General features: G+C 41.6%; 1 pseudogene across 1 annotated transcript; it reads right to left on the reverse strand.

Moving 5' to 3' along the window:
• Nucleotides 1-6,996: 6,996 nt before the first annotated feature.
• On the reverse strand, nucleotides 6,997-10,925 carry LOC146507590 (uncharacterized; annotated as a pseudogene). The gene is made up of 3 exons (XR_014876748.1): nucleotides 8,060-10,925; nucleotides 7,692-7,974; nucleotides 6,997-7,600 (listed from the first exon to the last, which is right to left on the reverse strand). The product of XR_014876748.1 is annotated as an uncharacterized LOC146507590 (transcript).
• Nucleotides 10,926-11,203: the final 278 nt, after the last annotated feature.

Raw genomic sequence — 11,203 nt, forward strand, 5'->3', positions numbered from 1 at the left:
AGACGAAAACACAGAGCGACACAGAGAAGAGAGACAAAAACACAGAGCGACACAGAGAAGAGAGACAAAAACACAGAGCGACACAGAGAAGAGCGACAAAACACAGAGCGACACAGAGAAGAGAGAACAAAACGCAGAGCGACACAGAGAAGAGAGACAAAACGCAGAGCGACACAGAGAAGAGAGACAAAAACACAGAGCGACAAAGAGAAGAGAGACAAAAATACAGAGCGACACAGAGAAGAGAGACAAAACCGCAGAGTGACACAGAGAAGAGAGACAAAAACACAGAGCGACACAGAGAAGAGAGACAAAAATAGAGAGCGACACAGAGAAGAGAGACAAAACCGCAGAGCGACACAGAGAAGAGAGACAAAAACACAGAGCGACACAGAGAAGAGAGACAAAAACGCAGAGCGACACAGAGAAGAGAGACAAAAACACAGAGCGACAAAGAGAAGAGAGACAAAAATACAGATCGACACAGAGAAGAGAGACAAAACCGCAGAGCGACACAGAGAAGAGAGACAAAAACACAGAGCGACACAGAGAAGAGAGACAAAAACGCAGAGCGAAACAGAGAAGAGAGACAAAAACACAGAGCGACACAGAGAAGAGAGACAAAAACTTAGAGCGACACAGAGAAGAGAGACAAAAACACAGAGCGACACAGAGAAGAGAGACAAAAACAACACAGAGAAGAGAGACGAAAACACAGAGCGACACAGAGAAGAGAGACAAAAACACAGAGCGACACAGAGAAGAGAGACAAAAACACAGAGCGACACAGAGAAGAGCGACAAAACACAGAGCGACACAGAGAAGAGACAACAAAACGCAGAGCGACACAGAGAAGAGAGACAAAAACGCAGAGTGACACAGAGAAGAGAGACAAAAACACAGAGCGACACAGAGAAGAGAGACAAAAACGCAGAGCGACACAGAGAAGAGAGACAAAAACGCAGAGCGACACAGAGAAGAGAGACAAAAACACAGAGCGACACAGAGAAGAGAGACAAAAACACAGAGCGGCACAGAGAAGAGAGACAAAAACACAGAGCGACACAGAGAAGAGAGACAAAAACACAGAGCGACACAGAGAAGAGAGACAAAAACGCAGAGCGACACAGAGAAGAGAGACAAAACACAGAGCGACAAAGAGAAGAGCGACAAAACACAGAGGGACACAGAGAAGAGAGACAAAAACACAGAGTGACACAGAGAAGAGAGACAAAAACGCAGAGCGACACAGAGAAGAGAGACAAAAACACAGAGCGACACAGAGAAGAGAGACAAAACACAGAGCGACACAGAGAAGAGAGACAAAAACACAGAGCGACACAGAGAAGAGAGACAAAAACACAGAGCGACACAGAGGGGTAAATCACATGGAGACGAGGCACTCAGGACAATCGAGAAAGGGAAACGCTAAAGGAAACTAAAGAACCTAAAATAAACCTGAGATAAACACCATAGATAGATTAATATGTCCAGAACACAAAACAAAGACAGAACCATGACACCAGCTCTGGCTGAAGAACTTACAAGCCCCGAGGCTGATGTCGTCATAATCCTTTAGCTTTTGAGTTTCGGACTCTTGTTTATGATAAGGTGTTCTCTTTTTAGTTTGTAATGTTGTTTATTATTTATATTTTGATTTTAAGGTCTTACAGTTTTGATTATGTTGTTATGTTTTTATTCATCTGGCTCACTGTTAACCCTGATTTGTCAGGGGCTTCGGTTATCCTGCTCTCTCTCTCTCTGTCCTGCTATCTGTGTTTTGCCTCGGGCCCTTTGGTGGACTCATCACACGTTCTGCCCTTGATTGTGCGCACCTGTGAGGTTCCCTGTGTTCCTGATCACCTGGCTGATTAGACCACTAGAACGACTGCTCTAAGATCGCCTTTTGTGTGGAGCAGAGCGACCGGGCTCTGAAGTTGATTCACCGTGTAGTGACAAAGTCTACTCGTATAATAGATTAATAATAAACTTGGTAAACTCGTTCATGGTAACAGGGCTGTTAAAAGTTACATTACTGAGGCACAATGAGGATTTAGCATTACACAGGAAAGAGAGCTGACAAAAATCAAACATTAACACACTATCACATGAATACACTGTCATTCAACACAAAAAAGAGATGGTCACGGTACGATGGATAGAGGAATCCACTCAGAATGGCACTTTGTTGTTGCATTAGAACACAATCAGTAAAATACAGTTTGTGTTGTTGTGTTTGGGGGTCAAAAGGCTAAGAACATGCAAACACGGTACAGAGTTTGCTAGCTGTGATCATCCTCACTGTCTGTGAGGAACACTTCACCTGTTGCTTCAGTTTGATATGTGTGAGCTTTAATGGCTGCAAACCATCTGCTTTCTTCTTTTTACATCTGCACATTGTCACGGTACAGGGCTGTGTGACCCAGTGTGTGGGTTTTAATGTATTATTTTGCATTAATATGTGTTCTAGTTTCAGTTTGGCTCATCTAGTTAGTTGTTTAGTCCTTTGTTTCTTAAATTCCTTTTGTCATCTCCCCCTGTACTCAGTCTCCGTGGTTCATGCATCTGCCTGTCATGTTTCATGTCTGTGTGGCTCTTGTTGTCAAGTTCGTGTAATGTCTATGTCTCCGTGTTTCCTGTTTTATTTTGAAAGAGTCTGGTGTCCTTTGTTCATTGCATTTAGGTTTACTCTCCCCTGTGTTGTTATTATGTTTCATTCTAGTCAGCTTTGTCCTCATGTGCCTCCACTTCCCCTGATCACCTCATGTGTGTATTTAAGTCCTCAGTCTTCCTGTGTTTGTGGTAGAGATGGCACGATACCACTTTTTTATGTCCGATACCGATACCGATATCATAAATTTGGATATCTGCCGATACCGATATGAATCCGATATAGTGTGTTTTTTAATAAATAAAACGTTTTTTTTTAATATCTTGCTGCATTTTGTATAAGTTTATACTCAAGTTTAAATAAATAACAACACTAAAGCTATTCTGTTATACCTGTATGTAAAAAATACACTGCGCCCAAAATATTTCATAGTTCAGCAAAACTGATCAATCTAATAACCTTAAACCTGCTCCATCCTCCCTATTCTGCTATTTTAAAGAGTACTTAGCAGAAATATTAAGCAACCTAACTAATAGGGTTGCAAACTCCCAGCAAAAAAAAAAAAGGGAACCACCCCCCACCTCATGATGCTTAATCAACATAATCAACTTTAATTTGATGCAGGGAGGAAAATGCACAGAAATCAATTATTTTTCAAGAAATATTAAATAGATTCAACATCTTTCTTCAACAGAACTGCAGACTGCACAGATGGTACCTTCCCAAAGGAAAAAGTACTATAGCTTACTAGGGTATATTAGACTTAACAGTTACTATATACAGTAATGGACTTCTATATATTTTTTACATCAGATTAAAACTTTGGGTGTAAGAGTCAGATAATTATTTATTAAAAACTAGACATTTTAAATGAGAATAAGAAAGAAAAGTATGTCTTTGTGCCCCCTTTTCCCTGTTCATGCCCTATTGGCCCCCCTGGCTAAACTTTGCTAGATCCGCCCCTGCAGAGTTACCAGCCGTCAGCTGCGTAGAAAAAGATCCTGGTCTAGAAAGTAATATTAAATAAATTCTAACAACAGCTTATCAAGCTTAAACGTGCTGCTGTTGTTCAGCCGCTGGTTTCCTCTTTCTGGTGAGAAGTGGGCCAAAAACAAAGAAGAGAGACGGACGTGCGACAGAAAAGCCGATCAGCTGATCATTGATCAGTTTAATGTTTGAAGTAAGAGCAGGAGAGGGAGGGAAAGAGGCAGTTGCTCCATATATCGGTTGTTAAGCTTAATGCGGGAATGCTTTACAAACATTCAGAGATGAACTTACACGCTTTACTTCTCTCTGAGATAACTTCCTCGGAGATAAAATGTTTGCTAACAGGCTACAAATGCACACAGCCCTCTATCACGTGACCACACTGCTGCAACGTGCTACGGTTATGAGCCGGGTTACGCCGTGTAGCAAGTTTTGTGAGGTGCTTTTTTGATATTTAATGGATCGGATTACATTTTTTATTTCTCGCCGATATCCGATCCAGGAATTTGGGTCAGTATCGGACCGATACCGATACGTAATATCGGATCGGTCCATCTCTAGTTTGTGGTCATGTCGTCTGATTCACCCACCCCGTTATTCTAGCTGCATGTCACTATTCTAGCCTGCAAGCTATCAGCCCCAAATAAAGGCTCGCTTTGAGTTTAGCAAAAGTTCTGCCTCCTGCATCTGTGTCCGCACCTGGGTCCTCCAAACACTCTCCACACGGTAGTGATGGGCAGATGAAGCTTCATGAAGCACTGAAGCTTTTCATCCAATTGGTTCACCCCAGTGCAAAGCTTCTTGAAGCTTCATTTGCTCTAGTAGGACACCTACTGGACGTAAAAATATTAGTTGGCATGAATTTGAAGAGTGTGGCCTTTTGCACACAGCCTGTAAATGTCAACAACAAAAGGAGTGTGTAAAACGTGTATATTGTAGTGATGGCAGTATGCTGTGTATATTTATACTGGCAGTATGGAAAATGGTCATTTGGAAATGCTTAAAATGGAAATGATCATTTACTGTGAGGTGAGGTGTGGTTGGGGTGTGGACAGTGGTTGTGCTTTTGTAACGTTGAGTTATGGACAGCTACACACTGAGCCTCAGTCCTGCCTGTTCACATTTTATTCAGTAAAAACTAAATTTTCACTGCTTTTATGGCCTTTTAGTGGGGAGAACATAGCTAGGATTTAATGATTTAACAAATCTTTTAAATCCTTTGTCCTCCACAATGCTAAATGGCTGGGAGTCCTCAATCACCATGCTAACCAGGTCTTCATCTATTTGAGATTGTTCTCCTGAGGAAAGACAATAAAGTTAAAGCACAAATATAAATATCACACACGTAATTTATAACAGCTGTATAATATTGTTATATCATTTAGTAACATTACTGCATGCTATATTATCATGGCATTTGATGGCTCACCTGGTCTTGCTCCACAATCGGTGTTCCCCTTATTCTCATGCAAAGCTCTGTAGTGCCTAAGCATGGATGAGGTGTTGTTGTTATAGCCCAGCTCCCTGGCACATAGCAAACACTTCACCTTGTACAAAAGTAAAGACAGCTTAACATAAATTGTATTGCACCATCAGTATTATGAAAATACATCTTCTGTAGAAATTTACATACCTTGTTGGGAGGAATAAAATCACAATGGCTGTATCCCAATTCAGGGTCTGCAGCCTTAAAGGCCACATTTTAAGGCCGATTACGTCACAACGACGCGACAAAGGCTGTCCCAATTCAAAGGCTGCTCGAAATGCGGCCCTCATTTCCCTGAATTTTAAGGCTGTGGCAGTGTAGACTTTGTGGCCCAACATATCCCACAATTCATAGCGCGGCAGTCGGTGTGGATAATTCTGCAAACAGACGGCAGAAGCGGAGCGGCCGAAGAGTAAACTGTGAAAAGTAAGTACTGAACATTATGTCACTTATTTATGTGCAAATGTTTAATAATGAGGAACATTAAAACATTACTGTTGGCCACATGTCGGCAAAGTTATGTGACATTAGCGATGTTTGTACGTTAACTTTTACTTGCTTTTAAAGCCTTTAAAATATAATACAGTTTTTTCTGATTGCTTAAGCACATTTTTTGTAACTATTGGCTATTTTTGCAAAACTCTACACACAAATAAGAAAACCTGTCACCCAATTATCAAAACATTGTAGTTCTCTTGCAAAAGCGAACACAGCTAGATTAACTCTTCACACCTTCGTAAAAATGGTGTTTTCGTATCAAACAGTGCACACAAGCCATCATCTACTAACAGTGTTGGGAAGGTTACTTTTAAAATGTATTCCATTACAGAATACAGAATACATGCCCCAAAATGTATTGCTGTGATTTATTACTGTTACTGAAGGTCCGCGGCTCCGAACCGTAGTAAAGGGACCTCTGGCTAATACGGTGGGTTCGTGTCGGGCTCGTAGCTGAAAACTAGCTTTACTTTGTTGTCTGGGTCAACTTTGCTAGCAGAGACAGAGAGAGGAGTTGAAAGGCTGCTCCAACAGAACTTATTGTTTCAGAGGAAAACACGAACACGGTGTACAGTCGAGTCTTAATAGCTTACTTACAACTGGGCTCGTCAGGCTCTCTTCTTGGCTGCAGTGGTTATTATTATATTTACATGCTTCCAGCTCCCGTTTCTGCTCGATGACAGCTCGTACTTTTCCTTTTTCTCCCTCCCTCGCTCACAGACACATAACGTGTATGGCAGTCCATTCTCCCTGCAGCACGGACTACACTGCCTATGATGCTACATTCTTTAGAGCTATACCTGTAGCATTCTGCCTATTAGCTTAGCACAACAACAACAGGCGCTCTCTCACCCAGGAAACACGCAGAGAGAGAGAGAGTCACCCTGTAACCATGGCAACCGTAACGCTGCCGCCTGGAACAACAGAACGTAGCTGTCAAACAAAACCCAAACAGTCCTGACCCGCCACAATATGAAACAGGGAAGTACCGCCGTGTAATCCATTTATTTCAACAAAGTAACTGTATTCTAAATACCACCTTTTTAAACGGTAACGGTAACAGAATACAGTTACTCATATTTTGTATTTTAAATACGTAACGGCGGTACATGTATTCCGTTACTCCCCAACACTGTCTACTAAGCACACAATGTGCCAACTGCACACTGATGGTATGAATACAAAACACATCTGGCTTTTGCTTTCTCTGTGTACAGATGTCAATTTGAGGTCACACTTTTGTCATAGTGTTATGTAAACATACAAGGATCCAAACTTCAAGTATTGGTGTTTATTCACACTCATCAAAACCAAGACAAAGTCAGAACACAAAATAGGAATTTCACAATAAAAAGGAAAAAAAAAGACAATCAGCCTACATCATGTCGTCTTTCTGGGTCCGGCCACAAAATTTCGTCCACATCGCATGCGATATCCTCCAGTCCAAGGCACCGGGGAAAATATCTCCTTGAATGCCGTATCCAGGCCTGACATGATGCCTGGTCAATATCTCCACATGCCTCCTCCATTGCCTGTAAAAGGGCTACCTGTTGATGAGGATGACGGTCGTACACTTTCCAGCGCCAGGCAGAGAAGAACTCCTCGATGGGATTTAAGAATGGAGAGTATGGAGGGAGGTTGAGTGCCATGAAGGATGGGTGGTCTGTAAACCAGTTGCGGACCAAAGCAGCCCTATGGAAACTAACATTGTCCCATATGATGACATATCGGGTCTGCTCTGGTCTCTGAACAGTGAGCATGTCATGCAAGGTGTCCAGGAATGCAATAATGTGTGCAGTGTTGTATGGGCCTATGGTTGCATGATGGTGAACAACACCATTTTGGCTTATAGCTGCACACATGGTTATGTTACCACCACGTTGTCCTGGGACATTGATGATGGCACGGTGTCCAATTATGTTCCTGCCACGTCTCCTGGTTTCACTGAGGTTAAAACCGGCCTCATCTACAAAAAGTAGCTCATGTCCCGTTGCATCTGCTTCTAGTTCCATCACTCTCTGGACAAGACAAAACAAATGCAACACATCAGGCCCATGCACAGCACTACAGTATGCACTTCCAAATTCAGAACCAATGACACTAGCTTACCTGCACATAGTCATATCGCAGTTGCTTTACACGTTCTGTGTTTCTCTCGAAAGGAACTCTGTAAATTTGCTTCATTCTTATTCTGTGGCGCGCAAGTACACGACTTAGTGCAGAAATGCTCGCACTGTGTATATTTTGAAAGATGGTGTCATTATCAATTATGCGCTGCTGTATTTCGCGCAGTCTTATTGCATTATTGGCAATCACCATGTTCACCATATGGGTCTCTTGCTCTGGAGTGAACATTCTGCCTCTGCCCCCAACATCTGGACGTCTAGCAATTCTGTAAAGTAACAATTTCAGTGTTTTTGCATGTATGGTACTGTTGTGTTTCTCATTAGAGTATGGCAGTGCTACAAAGTACTTACCGATTCTCATTTCGAAATGTCCTAATGATGCTTGCCACAGTGTAGCGGCTCAGTTTAGGCTGAACCCGTTGGCCAGCTTCCCTCAGGGTCATCCCATGGTTGATGACATGGTCCACTATTGTAGCTCTGATGTCATCAGTTATTCTGTTTTTTACTCTTCTTACCCTTCCTCTTTCCCCTCCTCGTCCTCTTCTTGCTCCTCCTTGTCCTCTTCCTCCAACTTCTTCACCTCCACGTCCTCGGCCTCCTCTGATTCTCACTCTTCTCACTCTTACTGCTCCTTCCATTGTACTCCACATAGACAGCTTACCTGTGGCCTGTTTATAGAGCTTAGGCTGATTGCAAAGTGAACTAATTATCTAAAACAGTTTTCACATGTGAAAGTGTGCCAGACAGTTGGCAAAATAGTGTTAATGATAGCCATACATGTGTATAATTTTGCTAGGAGTGTGTTGGAAATTTGGTAATTGAGTGTAAAGCAGTGAGTTGTGTTTAAAGTTCTGCAAAAAGAGTGTTGTGCAGTGGATTGTAGCTACAGTTTTGCAAAGTGTGTGTTACAAAATTGCAAACTGAGTGCAAAGCAGTGTTTGTGCTTTTAGTTTTGCAAACTCAGTGAGTGGTTTTGCTATAAGTATTAATAGTTTTAGGAATTGTGCTGTAAGAATCACAGTTAGGGTTAAAGCCATCAGAAAAAACTGTAATACAATAGTCGACATTAATCCTACAGAGAATGTGATGATTTTATGGATAATTAAAGTCAGTCATATATCCACAAACACAACAAGCTGAAAGTCAGTGATGCTGCTCGGTTTGCAGTCCTGAATATCACGGCACAAGCAGGATTCACTGCACTGTTAATGTTAGCTGTGTTATATTGCTGCCTCTGTTCGGTGGTGTCGAGCCAAACGGACTTTAATGTGTGTTTGAACGAGCTGACGGTTCACTCGTTAAGCTGAAAGAAAGATGCTTTAATCACAGGAGTCACACATGTGTCCACTGTACCATCTGGGAACTCTTCTTGTTCAGCACTCGTAATAACACAAACACTAAATCCTCCTGTTTGTAGCAGTGTGTACACCTGAGACTGTCACCTGTCTGTCTGTCCTGCACTCTCTCTCTGTTTCTTTCTCTCTGATTGTGGAATAAAAGTATGAACATGTATTTATAAGTTACACTTGTGTTTGAATCCTGCAGCTTATCACACATTTGATTTCCATGTGTGACGACTGCAAGTGTCCAGAGTGAGGACAGACTGAGGGACCCACTGCTGCACATCATCTGTGAGGCTTTGCACCCCTGATGATCCACCAGGACAAACTCAGCAGTGTGTGAGGAAGAGGAGGAGGAAGAGCCAGCAGCAGCTGACAGATGGAGAGAATAGACAGACTGTTCCCTGTTTGTGAAGGACTGCTAGGAAAGTTTAACATAACTAACTGTCTGTCCTGAGTCAGTCTTATTAGGTAATGTTCAAATAATGTTATCATCCAGTGTTTTCAGTGTGGGAGAAAGTACTCAGGGCCTTCAAGTTACACACTATGAAAGGCAGCAACAAGTTTAATGTTCAGAAACCTAAAGTATGTATCAGCAGCTGAATGGAGCTAAAAATAAATGTTTGTTTCAGTTTTATGAAGCTTTGAGTATTTTGGATTAGTAGCACTGCTGTGTTTGTTGCATCATATTGCTGTAATTGTTTATATGCTTTATATATTCTGAGGTAAGTTGATCTATAGTGTTACATCATATTCTATAAGGATGTTATGTGTTTGTATACTTTCTGCCCAGTTTGACCCATTTAGCAGAAGTCAGCCTGTTTAAGGCTCTGATATCTATTCTGTATGACTTAAAGCAGTTATGACATGGTCTGATTTTCTCACCCAATAAAGGAATATTTCATATATCAGTCTACTCTTCATTCTATCAGAAACAGTTATCACAGCTCGTACATTTTCTTTTTACACATATATGTAAGCATTGAGCCAAATTTAGTAATGCCAACATACTGAAGGAACAACATTCGTCTCTTATATATAATACATCTATATATACACTGTCACAGATACTTGAGTGTCTTTGATTGAAGATTTAAGGTGATAGGACATATAAATAGCTGCAACTTGAATCTTTACTGAAGCTCAGTGTTTGACACAGAGTTCACTCACATGTGCTGTACCAGTGTACCTGCACATGTGATGTGACAATAGAAGTGATTTGATTTGAGAGTTCAAACTCACTGCTGTAATAACTAATAATGATTAATATCCACAGGTTTCTGTAACAGCGTACGTAGGCTGCCATGACAGACCACTACTTCCGTTGTCCGGTTTTATACTTCCGGTTACTCAAAGCGAGACCCAGTGTTCAGTCGTTGCTAACAACAAAATTAGTTACTTTGTGCGGTAATAAGTGGCTTTACCTGTTCGAAGATGAGCTCGGGTTCAACGTGTGCTGTCGTCGGCTGCCACAATAATTCAAGAAAACTGAAAAACGCATTAGAAACATTTTGCCTTGAACATGAGCAACTTAGAAAGGCCTGTCCGTGCCCACCGCCCTACGCACTGCACTCTATGCCGCGGAAGGAGGATCGGAAACTAGCGTGGCTGGCAGCTTTAAGGCTCAAACACCCTCCAAAGAGAGTTTATGTTTGCTCCTTTCATTTTATCGATAAAAAGCCCACAGAGCTACACCCCGACCCGGAGCTTTATCTTGGCTATGACCGACCCCCACCGAAGAAAAGAAGAAAACTCACTCGGACCACTTTGAGTGTGACAGCTTCCAGTAATACGAACAAGAACACAGAATCTGTACCCGGTAAGTGAAAGTGTAAATGTGGTTTGCCACCGTTTCGCATTTTAATCACGCAATTACTTTTACTAAATAATAGCTTATGGTGAATGGCGTTAGTATCAGCACTAGCTGGTTATTAGCAGCAAAGTCTCAATTTTAACGAAAGTTTACACCCGTGGTGGTAATTAACACCAGCCGCATGCTGCCAAAAGATTAGCTCCAAGGGCTGTAAAAGTCTTAGGTTTGTGTTTATAAAGAACATGTTTTTTCAAGTCGAGAAAACTCAAGTAAAAACGTTAAAAGCAACCTTTGCAAAAATACCAACATTGGTGACTTTTTTTTTTAGAATGAAAAATAAAA

Source organism: Neolamprologus multifasciatus, chromosome 11 (genome assembly GCF_963576455.1).
Source record: "Neolamprologus multifasciatus chromosome 11, fNeoMul1.2, whole genome shotgun sequence".
NCBI lineage: Eukaryota > Metazoa > Chordata > Actinopteri > Cichliformes > Cichlidae > Neolamprologus > Neolamprologus multifasciatus.